Source organism: Nannobrachium achirus (assembly GCF_963921795.1).
Source record: "Nannobrachium achirus genome assembly, chromosome: 10".
NCBI classification, from domain to species: domain Eukaryota; kingdom Metazoa; phylum Chordata; class Actinopteri; order Myctophiformes; family Myctophidae; genus Nannobrachium; species Nannobrachium achirus.
In genome coordinates this window covers 54,874,698-54,889,789 of record NC_137819.1, presented here as the reverse complement: position 1 = coordinate 54,889,789, position 15,092 = coordinate 54,874,698, and positions in this window count along the sequence as shown.

The window sequence follows — 15,092 nt, the reverse complement described above, 5'->3', positions numbered from 1 at the left end:
CCAAACACGCTGTTTTGTGCAGGAACTGTTTGCTGCTGCAAACAGTTCAATCCTGACCTCGCAGGTGACCCCGCCGTCCTCGCTAACTTCTGCAAGCGCCACAAAAACTGTTCCGTGCAAATCTGCCTAAGCCTATATTCCCATATACAGTATGGACATATTGTGTCAGTCTCATGATAAGCAGTCGCAACGTGAGTCACACTGCAAAGTAATTCCATCCTTGTCATTTTATGCCCATATATGGATATCCCTGATGTCATCAATATTAAGCCCATATCTGGGAAAGCCCATATATGGAAATATTATGTCCATCTCGCAACCTTACCCTTTCTTGCCCTTAGGGTGTCTTACTGATAGACATTCTAAATTGAACATGTTTTTGTAAGTAGGTCAGAGTGGCTTATTGTCGGTATCGGCCAACAGCCATTGTTAAAGGAACCTATTTTAAACATCAACGTTGTATATTTGGCACTCACTAATTCTCATTATAAGATCACACCGTGTATGTCAACTCACGTTGAGCTATGGAGAGTTCAGAAACCTGTTAACAATGACATCATCGATGGGGAATTCAAGCTTTGGGAACAAATAAACAGCCTTTCTCTTACTGGAAAATTAGCACACTAAAAAGGAGCTGGGTTGAGGAACTTTTTTTACATGAACTTTGGACACATATCTAAAGATCTGTCTGATCGGATTTCTTTAATAAGCCACTCTGACCTACTTACAAAAACATGTTCAATTTAGATTGAAACATTCTTTTTTTAATAATTCAATGAATATTGCAGTTTTATGCAAATTATTCTTCTGCCTCTAAAAAAATCATATGATGAAATACTGTAGAGGGTTAGTTCAAATATCACTGAAACCAATCTTAAACCCAATTGGTCAAAGGGGTATATCATTTTGAGCAGTTTGTGAAACGCTTAAACCTGTTTTTATCCTGGGATTTTTTTGCAATTTGCATGAAACATTCTACACACAATCTAAGAACCTTCATCTAACATGCCTATAAAGTGCACACCAAAAATAAAATATATATAATAACAATAAATATAGCTGCAAGCAGCGATAAAGTGGCCAAAAACGCCTCAAATCATGAACACAGCCCTGCAATGTGCGTGAAACTTTGTACACACATTCCCACTAGGTCAAGGAACAGATGCCACCCTTCTCACATTGGCCTGTTATAAAAAAAAGAAGAAAAAAAAAGACCAGCGGGTCAACTTTTGCATAACACATTTTTGGAACAAAATGCCTCAAATCACACATGCAGCGTCCGATTGCCGTGAAAGGCCCAAGAACACGTGGTACCCTTTTCACATTGGCCTATTATAGCGCCACCAGGAGGCCAATAAAACCACCTGACCTGCCGGAGACCTGTTCTTGGAAGAACTTGCTTATAGTTTTTCTTTGATTTCTTTTCCCACTTTTTTTTTGCTTTTCCTGCTTTTTTCCACTGCTTTTTTCCCTTCCTACTTTTTCCTGGCTTGGCCACTTTATTGCTGCTGTATATGATACCATTGTTTTTTGTCTTAAAGCGAGCCCACAATTGTTTTGAAGGAACAATATTTTCTAGTTTCCATTGAGGTCCTCTAACACTTAACAGTTAATAAGTAAAAATACAATTTTCAATACGTAAACACAACATTTACAGTACATACATAACAATTAAGTGTTACAATAAAGACTAATTTGAACCTAACCATGATACTGACCATGACACTGACATGAAACTGACCATGATACTGACTTGAAACCGTACATGATAGGCCTACTGACGGACACCTTCAAATCAAGAAACACACCTCTTCTGCCTAGCATTTGAATCACCCTAGACTCTTTCCCAGGCCACCTCAGCTTAAGTTGTATGGCGCACGACGGTATCATCGATCTACAAGGCCACAACGTGTCGCGGATGAGACTTGTGGGTGTGTAGATCTGCGATTTTTGAGAAACCGACGCATGAAAGCATGTTGCATGTTGTACACCACTTTGGTGTCTGTGCTAAACACCTTTAAGATGTTCATGAGCCAAATAACCACTTTTATGTTTAGTATGCAGGCCAACTCAAAATATGTAAAGCCCTAAATCAATTTGGTCCTTAACTACTAACAATAAATCTTCCTGATGAGTATAAAATATCAGTTCATTTGAATGTCTGTCCAGACTAAAACTAACCATGTGACTTAAGTCAGAAGGAAGCAAATATAATTGTGATTTTTTTATTTCAGTCTAATAATAATGAGCGTGAGCCTGGCTAGTCCTCTTTTTGTGAAGTGAAAACAAGGCTAATGATCCATGAAGACCAAGGATACGGTGTGTGCGCGCATGTGTGCGTGCCTGTGTGCGTGCGTGCGTGTGTGCGTGCATAAACATAATCACTGCTTCATCGCTCACAGCCCAGTGAGTTTATCTTACACAGTGAAATCTTGTATGTTAATGTGTGTGTACAAATGGACCCGAAAGCGTCTGTTTTTACTCACTGTTAATTGAAAAGGCAGTATTTTACTGTGTATATGTGTAGAGCAGGACGCTAAGATGATGAAATCAAAGTTTATTATGTACCAGCAGCAGCACTTCAGCTGACACAGCATCTATACGGCCCCACAGCAATTCATCAATGTCAGACTCTCGTGGGGGGCAGTTAATAGCTGTATCAACAGGGTTCATGTTTACCGTACCCCAGAGAGTGTAAGCTGATTATGGCAATACATTATTTACCGGTGTCATTGTGATTTTGTCATGCCACTGATAGATAGGTAGAGTGATCAGAAAAGACATACTACAGGCATACTACAGATGCATTGGAATTGTTTATGACACAATATTATAAAGTGATCTAAAGGCGATCTGACATTAAAGCTGCCACAACAGTACTATGAATCTTTCCTGTGCTACCTTGGATTTGAACCTGGGTCTCCTGTGCAAGTGCTGAAGGTTTTACCACTGAGCTAATAGAGCCTGCCTGCTTGCTCAAAGGAGAAACTGAATTTGGAAGGTCGTGTCAAACCAGACACTGGATCTAAATGTCTCAATAGAAGAGCATGGAAGAAAAGGAAGTCTGCACACTGTTCCAAAATTCCAGCGACAAATGTATTGGTATACAAAGTTTCAACCCTTCTTCATCAAGTATGGTCTCAATACAGGAAGAAGGCGTATTTGATCCCTATACGCCTACATTCTGTATTGAGATTTGAGACCATACCTGATGAAGTCCCGCAAGGGTTGAAACGTTGTATACCAATACATTTGTCGCTGGAGCCTTGGAACAGTGTGCGGACTTCCTTTTCTTCCATGGTGTGTATTCTTGGTTTGGCACCTGTAAATTCATTGAGATGTGCGTGCTTCCCTCTTGGCTTTCAATAGAAGAGCAGGAAGATCAAACACAACCCCCCCCCAACTGTAAAGGTTACAGTATATTGCACTCTGCCTTACAGACTGGACAAAATAACATATTTTTCAGTCAATAACCGTAAGAATATATCATGGGTTCAAAAACGTGTCCATGCATTTATCTTCAGTGGACTACTACTGTGAAAGTGTTCAAAATCGATCGATCGATACAGTTGATTCAGAACATTGCGGCTTGAGTCCTCACTAAGACAGAGAAAGTGGATTGTATCATTCCAGTTCTTAGGAAAAAAGAACACTGTTGGTTAATGATAATAATGAAGCATTGAATGGTTAAGAGCCAAAATACATTTCTCAACTCGTGACACATAATGAACCATGAAACCAGACCTCTAAGGTCGTCTGCTTTCTGAACCCATGCAGAGTCAAGAACAACCACATAATTACAAAACAACCAGAAAAGCTGCATGTGATCTGCAAGAACTCTTTTAAATCAAAGCTGAAGACTTTTCTGTTTGCTGCTGCCTTTTATATACATTTTCATTCATTTTTGTGCTGCACACTGTAACTTTGTTCTTATAGGCCTACTTCTGTTTTATTTTGGCTTGTTATTCTCTATTCATTTAACTCTTTTCTAACTATTTTAATTTTATCAAATATCTTGCAGGTGGCTGGAGTGACAGGGAAGATGCAGAGAACAGAAGCAGATGGAAAAAGATGAGGCGATCCTGATGAGAAGTAGACGAAAGAAGAAGAAGTTTATGTTACATGTTGTCCTAATGCTTAATCTTTGGTGTAAAGCGCTATGAATTGCCTTGTTGAAATGTGCTAATGAATAAAAGTGCCTTGACTTCGTCCAGGAAATCAAGCAGAAAATCTCACTTGAGGCTGAGGACGCCATGGCATGCATGAAAGGGCGTTTGTGAGGGGGAAAGATGAATAGAGGGAAGATTAATGATTTATCAGTAGACAAAAGCAGGCTTGAGAGAAGCACATTAATCTGTGTGAGCCAAAAATTAACTACAATACACCAATTTAACTTATTAGAGTCCCACAAACAATGGAGGCAGGAGTCCTTTCGACACTTTTTAACTCCTTTTGGTGACAGCAGCAATTTCTTTTTTCCCTCCTCATTTTTGCTGACACTGAAACCTTTCCAGAACTATATATAAAAAAATCCAATTAACTTCCCCCCCTCAGATTCAGAAGACTTCTTCCTCTAACCAAAAATGAATAGCCTAACAGTCCCACTGAGGGGTCGTCTCCCCTCCTCAGAGGATGCCAACGTGCCCAAACTGCCCACACTACCTGAATCACACTGCAGGAAACAAAAGAAAATCACTTTAGCAGTGGTGGAAAAAGTAGGCTTACTAAAAATAAATGAAGTAAAAGTAGCAATACTGCACTATAGAAATACTCTGTTAGGCTTCGGCCCAGGGACGTGTTGGCCATTGGGAAAAGCGGGACAACTCCCGAACGGCCGGTTCATTCCCGGCCGGTCCAAGCCGGCCATTAGGAAAAAATCTTAAATAAAATGTCGGCCTTCGTTCCATTTTGGGGGCTGGGCGGCCAACAAAGTAAATCGTCACTGTCGGGCAGAAACCTTGTATCTCTAAGTTTCAAATTTGTTATTTTTTTTTTCGCAAAGTGAAGCTTCATCAGACAAGGCCACACAAAAGTAGTGAAAACAGCAGATCTACAAGCACACAACGCCTCGCGGTGCGAGGCGTTGTGTGCTTGTAGATCTGCTGTTTTCACTAGTTTAAATCATTTTTTAAATGATAAATACAAAACAAACGGTTTTGGACATACAAGGTTTCCACCCGACAACGACGAAATATAACTCATGTAATTGGCCCACTGGCTTGTCACTTTGTCACAAATCTTTGAGTAGCAGCAGCGCTATAGAGAGATCTCTCTCTATAGCGCGCAATGAGGGCCTCTCCAACTCTTTTTCCCGGGCTGAATCAGGGGCCCAGCACGTCCCTGCTCTGTTAGGCTGCGGTCACACCAAAGAAACTGCTCCATTCCTATTTAAATACATTGGCAGGATGAGGAATCCACTCTAGGTACTTTGGTGTGACCGCAGCCTTACAAGTGAAAGTCCGTGATTCAAAGTGTACTTGAGTAAAAGTACAAAAGTATTGGCATCAAAATGTGCTGAATAAACGACCAAAAGTAAAAGTACACATTAGGCAGACTGTCCCATTTCAAGTTTTCAAACGTATACAAATATTTTGAAAAAAGCAGATCTACATGCGTCGCATCGCGATGCATTTGTGAGCTTGTAGATCGGCTATTTTCAAAAGGTCAAAATTGTATATAAGTGGTTAATGTATGTTTTGTGATGACAAAGTCTACAGTAACTAGTAGGCTAACTAAAGTTTACAACTATTTGTATTGGAGTAAAAGTACAATATTTGGATCCGAGATGTAGTGGAGTAGAAGTAAAAGTACTGAAAATGAAATACTCAATTAAAGTACAAATAAAATACCTAAATGTTACTTTACACCACTGCACTTCATTGGTTCCTACATGTTTAGTCAGCTTTGTTCCACCAGCCTTCAGGGTTAATTGAAGGACTGCTTTGACGCCCTCTAGTGGTAAGGAGACGAGTCCGACTCCTCAATTATTGAATGCAGTGTTACAGGATTATTACACATTAGTCATATTTTGAATTGATTCTATTCTTGATTTAATTGATATGACATTCAGTCAATAGCATTACACTTCTATTAATGAAAATACGTGAAAACAAGCCCAAGATAACCAAGCTGGAGAGGGCTTATTCAATGGGAAATAATTAGAAAAGAATGCTCTGATTTTTTTTAAATGGCCTGATGGCAAAAATCGACTTAAAACTCTTGTTTGAACTTTCAGCTTGTGTTGTAGGGCTACACAATGTAAAAACGGGTTAGGCTAGGCCTAGGTTCCCTTTTTTCTCTCAATGTAATAGTCTCTTTAGTGAGCTATGAATGATGAACACGCTGCTAATGTGTTGCCCTGTCGCCACCACATTACCTTTATGCCACAAACAAATGGACAATTCTGCGGCCACCGTTTTTAGCTACGCTATAGGCTGACAGACATCAATTAATCAAACGCAATGATCACGTCTCCACTCACTGCCTCATTCAGTAGGGTTAATGGCCTGATGGCAAAAATCGACTTAAAACTCTTGTTTGAACTTTCAGCTTGTGTTGTAGGGCTACACAATGTAAAAACGGGTTAGGCTAGGCCTAGCTAGGTTCCCTTTTTTCTCTCAATGTAATAGTCTCTTTAGTGAGCTATGATGAACACGCTGCTAATGTGTTGCCCTGTCGCCACCACATTACCTTTATGCCACAAACAAATGGACAATTCTGCGGCCACCGTTTTTAGCTACGCTATATAGGCTGACAGACATCAATTAATCAAACGCAATGATCACGTCTCCACTCACTGCCTCATTCAGTAGGGTTAATGAAGGCACGTGTCGACAGACTTATTGGTGAGTATTTGTAGCGTTCAGTCGGTGACGAGGGATTTAATAGTTTTACCTTTCTTTCCCCCATGATGGACTTGCACAAAACCACACACCTGCATGTCATCCAGGTGTGTGTCCCCTGCAGGCTGCATGCGACCTGTGCGGGCAAATCCTAGCAGCACAGGAATAGAATAACCCAGTCAACATCAAAACGACCACAACAGCAATATAGGCTAATAACATCAAATGCGTAATAATATATGGGATATTGGGCCTGTATACTAACACCAAATAAAACCAAATGCATGTTGTTTACTGTAGCATACTTTTATTTTTATTTTATTGCTTCTAGTAGGCCTAGGCCTATATATAGGCATAAGATAATAGCTTATCTATGTATTTATTTTATGTCTCCCCACCCAGGGACATTTTTTTTGTAAAACATTGTACCTGTTTGCAAACAAAAACAAAATCAATCAATCAATCAATCAATCAAGTATGCGGCAAATGTTTACCAATATGTAATTGATGTCTTGTCTTGTCTTGTCTTGTCTTGTCTTGTCTTGTCTTGTCTTGTCTTGTCTTGTCTTGTCTTGTTTTGCCTTGTCTGCCACTGCCATGATCTGCTCATGCCAAGTTCATATCTGTGCAGGTCTGTCTGCACTCTGCACAGACACAGATCCTCCATCCATCCTCCACACTGAATAATGTTCAAAAGGCAGCGAATGAATGCTTTCCCTCTGAACCGTGGCAGATACCGAGCCAGCAGCGCTCAGTCAGTGGTTTCCAGAGCAGAGAGAAGCGCGCAGCGTAAAGACGCGCAGGACAGGACATCACCACCGCACTGACAGGTCATTATTAGTGACACCACCCTTCAGTCATGTTGGATCTTAACCGTTCACTTCTCACAATTGCTCCTCCGACGACAGCTCTGACAACTGACTTGGATTTCGTTGTGGAATAATAATCGTCCCTTCGGCGTTATACGTTACAAGGCTATGGACCATTGTCGCCTCGCTGAGCTCCGTGTTTCCAGCGCAACTTTTTAAGTCCGCGGGTCTCAAGTAGAATGCAATACTTATCGCAACGGAACACTTGGCGTTATTTGCATTATACAGTCACGAGGAGGCACGTGCATGGAAACTTGGGGCATGAATATTGAGGAGTGCTAAAATGCGAACAAACAGATGGACAAAAGCCAATCACAGCAGGTAAGCGCATTTGACAACCTGTTTCAAAATGTTTGTTAAAAACCCAAAAAGATGTAGGCTATGCGTAAAATCCTGTTTACGCATAGCCTACATCTTTTTGGGTTTTTAACAAACATTTTGAAATGCAGTAGTTTTTAACAAACATTTTGTCGGAGGAGCAATTGTAAAATCCTGTTTACGCATAGCCTACTGTGCAATATTGCTACTGATGTGTACAGTACGTTGCCAAAATGACTTAATACTTCATTTCATCCCAACCAGCCAGCCTACTGTACGCTTGGTCTGTGTTATCTTTTCAGACTAGCCCATGATATGCAGCCTAAGTGGAAGCCTATGTGAAACCTCATTGCTGATAGTGTGGAGATCTTTTTCAATCTTGCCAAAAGTAAAGCTTACACATTTATATCTACTATTAGGGATCCTTCATGGTTGTATGGCTTCATGAGTAACTACTGACCCTTCATCAAGTTTAATTACAACATTTAGAATGAACATCCCTATTCCCTAATGTGTGGTAACCCAGGCAACTCCCTACAGACAAGCTGCCTGTTTCTTTACAATTCCCCGTGGATTATTTGCAGGCAATCCAGTCAATATTGAAGTTAATGAGTTACAGTTGCCTACACTGGCTACACTACACACGTAGGCCATGAGCACCTTCATTCAAATGCAAATTATATTGTATAAGAGGCAGTAGTGCTGGGCGATATGGACAAAATCAATTATCACAATCTTTTGACTAAATACCCACATTTCAATATTGTGACGATGATATCATATTGTGAAGATAATATCAATACCCCCCCCCCCCCCCCCAAAAAAAAAAAAAATGTAGATCAGCTATTTTTAACACGTTTAAAGGGGTTCCTGGTTTAAAGGGCTAAGGGGTTAAAACCAGACACAACAGAAAACATGTCATGTCACAATATTTACTAAAATACCAGACAATATTATCTAGTCCCATGTCATGATATATAATATTGATTTATTACCACTAGGGTTAGCCCTAAAAGGCAATAGGTGAGTAGTAGATCATGCTGTACCACAACCTGTCCTATTATGGGTCATTAACCTGTTGGTGTTTGTGCAGAGACACTGCTGTTTCTCTTGTGATGCATACAACTATAGGGGCGTCACAAGGGGTAGGAAAGTGGGACTGAGTTACCAGGGCCCAAGGTGGAGGGGCCCTAGTAACTTTAGCTATTGAAAAATAGCAGATATACAAGCTCACAGCGCGGTGCCGCGCTGCGAGCTTGTAGATCTGCTATTTTTTGAAAAGTCGTGAAAATGTGCGCAAATCTTTGAATGTAGCCTATGTATTTTTTAAGTGAACATTTGTAACTCAAATTTTGCTTCTGGTGGTCCCTGGAACTAAATATTTTGAGATGGGGGGTCCTTCACATGAAAAAGTTTGAGCATCACTGACATGGAAAAATTGGTTTCTTGGCACACATTTTCACGATTTAAAAAAAATCGCAGCGCGGCACTCGGTGCCGCGCTGTGAGCTTGTAGACCTATATCTGCTATTTTTCAATAGTTAACATTCATGGGGGGCCCGCAGTGAAACGAATTGAAACCAGAATTTGGTGTGACGCCCCTGCATACTACACACTGAGGTATTATTATACATTTACCACGTAACAAATACAAAAATGAACATATACAATTATGCCATAGCTGAAAGACAGAAAGAAATAGGACAGTAAAGAGGTGGAAAATAGTTGAATGGGGTGAAAGAGTGTGGAATGGAGGATGCATTTGTGCTGTATATGCCTTTTGTACATGTGCCTTAGGCGTCTACCGACCGGCTCCTCATCAGACCATCTCCAAACGCCACGTCCAATGATGCTGTAAACTGTAAAGCAGGGGTCAGCACCCTTTTTGAAATGAAGTGCCCCATGTTTTTATTTTCGAGATAGTCAGTGTGCCATGTCAACATTTTAATGACACCCCGTCAAAAATTCAGATTCAAACTGGGAACCCTTCGGGAAACCTTCGTGCACTAATAACGGTTTCTCTACCCCTGAGCTATGCCGCCCCCCTATGTGTTCCCTATGTGTTCTGCCATCAGAGTCTCTGGCACAAAATATTTACAAATAGGGGTCCTTGAATGGAGGGCTAGCAAAAAATTGATTGTCAGGACATTGTTATAATGATCATTAGACTCAGAGCCATAACCCAACTATCTCCCCGACTCCCTCCCCAGTCAAATTATGTGCAGGATGTCATTTGTTGCAAATTAGGTGACTTAATTTCATTGACCATGTTTAAAACAACAGCTGTTTTAAAAATAAAAATCCTCTCTCTCACACTTCAGCCAGTGTGCCAGTGATCACCCTCCCTCCCCTGTGCCAATGTTGGCACCCGTGCCCAGGGGCGTCACACCAAATTCTGGGCCCTGGGTACAAGGATTCACTGCGGGCCCCCCATGAATGTTAACTATTGAAAAATAGCAGATATACAAGCTCACAGCGCGGCACCGAGTGCTGCGCTGCGAGCTTGTAGATCTGCTATTTTTGAAAAATTGTGGAAAAAGTGTGCAAAAAACCCATGTTTCCATGTCAGTGATGCTTAAACTTTTTCATGTGAAGGACCCCCAAAATGATATGAATTTGGCCACGGACCCCCATCTAAAAATATTTAGTTCCAGGGACCCCCCCGGAAGCAAAATTTTAGTTACAAATCTCCGCTTAAAAAATACACATATTCAAAGATTTGCACACATTTTCACGACTTTTCAAAAATAGCAGATCTACAAGCTCGCAGCGCGGCACTCGGTGCCGCGCTGTGAGCTTGTATATCTGCTATTTTTCAATAGATAAAGTTATTAGGGCCCCTCCACCTTGGGCCCTGGTAACTCAGTCCCACTTTCCTACCCCTTGTGACGCCCCTGCCCGTGCCTATAGGTTGCCTACCCCTGCTGTAAGGAACCAATACATTTTGAAAGCTTTTGAAGCCAGTGTGCAGACTTTATTTTTTTTGGGGGGGATTCTGACCTCAGCCCATCACCTGTTTTCTAGTGAGTGTGGACGACAGTGACGATATTTTAGTGATTATGTTGCGAGGAAAACGTTGAGATAATAGCCATTTTGGTTAGAACTGACTGAAAATAACTTTGTACTTCAAGTTTAAAATTATACTAAATATTTTTTCAATTGTCCAAATAAATTCCAAATATTATCAAATGATGTCATTGCACCCCTGGACTGCCGCCACGGCACCCCAGGGTGCACCGTCACCCACTTTGAAAAGTCCTGCCCTATAGTATCAAAATGTTTAAACACTCAAGTATAGTAAAAGTACCTTAACCAAGTACTTTGACTCAAGTAAATGCCCTTTGTTACTTTCCACCACTACTTGTTGTGTGTCAACTGCTATTATCTTTAAAAGTGTGTTGCTGAGAGCAGTGTTCGAGTTATACTCCCAGAACTATGGGGGCCCTACATGGGGGGGGGGTCATGCACGCGCACGTCTCGCGCGCGCGAAAATTGGCGGTTTTTCGCGGTTTTGATCGCGTTTTTATCGCATTTTATTCGGGTTTCCGTGTTATATTCCTTTATGCCTGTGTGTGTTGTTAATTTCACCACGAGTCCATCAGGGCGCAAGATACGCACTGCCATTTCCTCTCTGCACAGAAGCGCATTTCAAAACAAGAGTCTTTATTTTATTTTTTTCATCTATACAATCGATCATTCAACATGTTTATTTTGAAATTGTCCTGGAAAATAGTAGCCAAATAGCACCTACATGCCACTGAGAGGTTACGTTTGTGTTGATGAGAGCCAGAGAGCGCAGGGGAGAAAAAAAAAAAAAGAAAAAAAAAACACTTGGGAAAAAAAAGAGACCCCATAGGGGTTTTTGACTATGGGGTCCCAGACCTTATCTATGGGGGCTAAGCCCCCATTGGCCCCCACATAACTCGAACCCTGGCTGAGAGCTATCTCCACCGAGTGCAGAGTGTAGACACAACACAGTACAATCCTATGTTAATGTATCCATTAGTAGCTCTGAGAGCGCACACATGTAAATGAATCGACCCTGTTTACATTTGAATGCTCTCAGAGTTAAAAGAACACTCAGGATTTTACAGTGCCTTGTCCCAGTGCATTATGAAACATGTTATCTCCCAGCTTTTGAATCGGTTTCTGCTTAAGTAGGCATTAAAGTGGAAAAGAGACTAAAAGAAGCTATAGCAGAGAGAAGACATGACACTCGACACACAGGTCATGACCCTAAGTGTTTGTGTCTGTGTTCATTTGACCCTTAGAGACCTGTAACACTCGCACGCACGCACGCACGCACGCACGCACGCACGCACGCACGCACGCACGCACGCACGCACACGCCAGTTGCAGTTCATCTATTCCAATTACTGTCTTCTATTTCCTGTGCATGGCACAGACAAGACAAGACCAGACCTCTGGTGCCAATTGCATAACAAGCTTAAATCCCAGTTTACCTTTCATTTGATTAGGCAAGTCACTAAACAAACACCCTCACAAGTACAGTACAAGGGCATTTGTGAGAGATTTCTGGGATCGATCCAGTGGAAGACATGCAAGTTTATTTGCGACCGAAGGTCTCAGTTTACCATGAGAAATGTCACAGCTTGTCCACGTGTAAACATGTAGACGTGTACACATTTTCTATGGGCAAACCCATGGACCGTAAAAATGTGTCATCATGATGTCATCATGCTCTGATGTCACTGTGATGTCAGGGCTCTGACATCACTTTATTATTATTATGTCATCAATATTAATGATGCCCTGTTAGAGAGATCCCTGTGATGCCAGGGGGAACAAATCCCTTTTATGCCCATATATGGAGAAATGGAGATCCCTGTGATGCCAGGGGAACAAGTCCCTTTTATGCCCATATATGGAGATCCCTGATGTCCATATCCCTGTGGCGCGACCTTGTCACCCTGAGGGGTCTTACTAGTGTATCCAACACTAGCCTATCAGATGGCAAGTTTGAATAGTTTCAGTTTGTGGTTGCTTTTTGTTGCAAAAATCCTTTTCCCCAATGAAGGCCTCTGTCCCCAAATAAGTTGTAATAAAGCTGCACTAGAGGGAATGATTAAATCCAACTCCAATGGCAGGGATAGGCTTTATAAGCTGTGAGATATACTGGAGAGAGAGAGAGAGAGAGAGAGAGAGAGCGAGTCGGCTTGACTCATTGTCTATTATGCATAGCCTGTCTTAAAACGTCAAAAATATATTCCACCATTTCCAAAATATATTCAAATGCCTTGCAAGCCACCTGCAGATAATTATAAACATGAGATTGTGATAGACCAATATTCGTTAAATGATGAATGAACCAGTATTGGAAATGCCATTTTCGGGACCCCATAAAAAGCAGATTTCTCTTCTTGTGTCTCGCCCTGTGAGTCCGTCTCTGGGTGCAGTGTCATGCCCAATAAACTGCTGCCTGCTGTCCCAATCACTAGCCTCCCCTGGAGGCTTTGGTGGATCTCAGAATGACTAGCCTCACTGTACCACAAACCCTGTTATTACTATGGATGGAGGGGGGGCACACATAGACATGAAAGGGGGCTTGAGCCCCTGCCCTTTTAACAGTCTGTAAAAAAGTGCCCTCTCCAGACCATGAATGCAGTTTTTAACTATGGTGAAAGAAATTAAAATGCTCTCTTTCCATGCCATACCTGAAGGCAGCATTCAAGAGAATTGCCTTGTCCAAACTCTCCTGAACTTCAATGTATCATCTTATGTTGAAAGAATTGCCTTCTCTGTGTAGAAATCCATGCCGTTACCCCACATCCCCAGTATTGCCTTTTGTATGCTTAGTTTAGTGTGTTATCAAGTAATGAAAATAGCCGAACTACAAGCTCACAACTGGATGGAGAGAGGCCATGTTGTGAGGAGTGCCCATAAGCTACAGGTTTTTAAAGTGGCGAGCACTGTCCCAACTGTAAAGGGTAGAAGAACAAAACAATAATCGACAAGCTCACAATGCATCATGGTGCGATGTGTTGTGGAGCTTGTAGATCTGATATTTTTGTCGAACATTCACCCACAGAATAGGGATGCAAGGGTTCAAGGTTTGTCACTTGAACCACTTTCAATCTGATGTCCCTCTTTTGGGCATTATTTCAAAATTGTTCAAAATCTTAATAAAAATGATCAGCTATTTTTGCTAGCCCTCCATTCAAGGACCCCTATTTGTAAATATTTTGTGCCAGAGACTCTGATGGCAGAACACATAGGGAACACATAGGGGGGCGGCATAGCTCAGGGGTAGAGAAACCGTTATTAGTGCACGAAGGTTTCCCGAAGGGTTCCCAGTTTGAATCCGGGCTCCCCCTGAGTAAATATCGAACTCTGAACCCCTAATTGCTCCCGGTGAGTAGGTTGGTGCCTTGCATGGTTTCCTCCGCCACCGGTGTTTGAATGTGTACGTGAATGGGTGGATGTGTAATGCACAATCTCTGTAAAGCGCTTTGGATAAAAGCGCTATATAAATGCACCATTTACATTTTAAGTAACTTATCTACAAGCTCACTTGTTGAATGCTGTATACGTCTAAACTAAATAGGGCTTTTGTTTAAACATCATTTGGCTGGGCAACCCCCTGGAGCTCCCTCAAGGACCCGTGGGGGTCCCCGGATCCCACTTTTGGGAATCTCTGCCACAAGCATCCTTGCAGCGGTCGCGCAGTGCTTCAAATCCAATACGCCTCCCCTGGGGGGAGCCTGCTCATGCCAATGTGTTTCACCAATCAGAATTTCCCTCTGATGTGTGTTTGGGGGGAGGTTGCCAGTGTGCCCATGTTGAATAAAACACAGAAATGTCACGGCAGATATGGAGAATGCAGGCTTCAGAGAGAAAGTCTAATTTGATTTGGAGCTCTTGAAGATGTGAAGATCTTGTTTGCTGTGGCGTAACTTGTCATACGAAGAGATACGGGGAGAGCCTCACTAAGCCTGTTCACAGAGGTCAGGGGAGCGGATGGGTTTTTATCCCATTTAGTTGAATTGAATGCTTTAACCAGTGAAAAATAGCAGATATACAAGCTCACAGCGCGGCACCGAGTG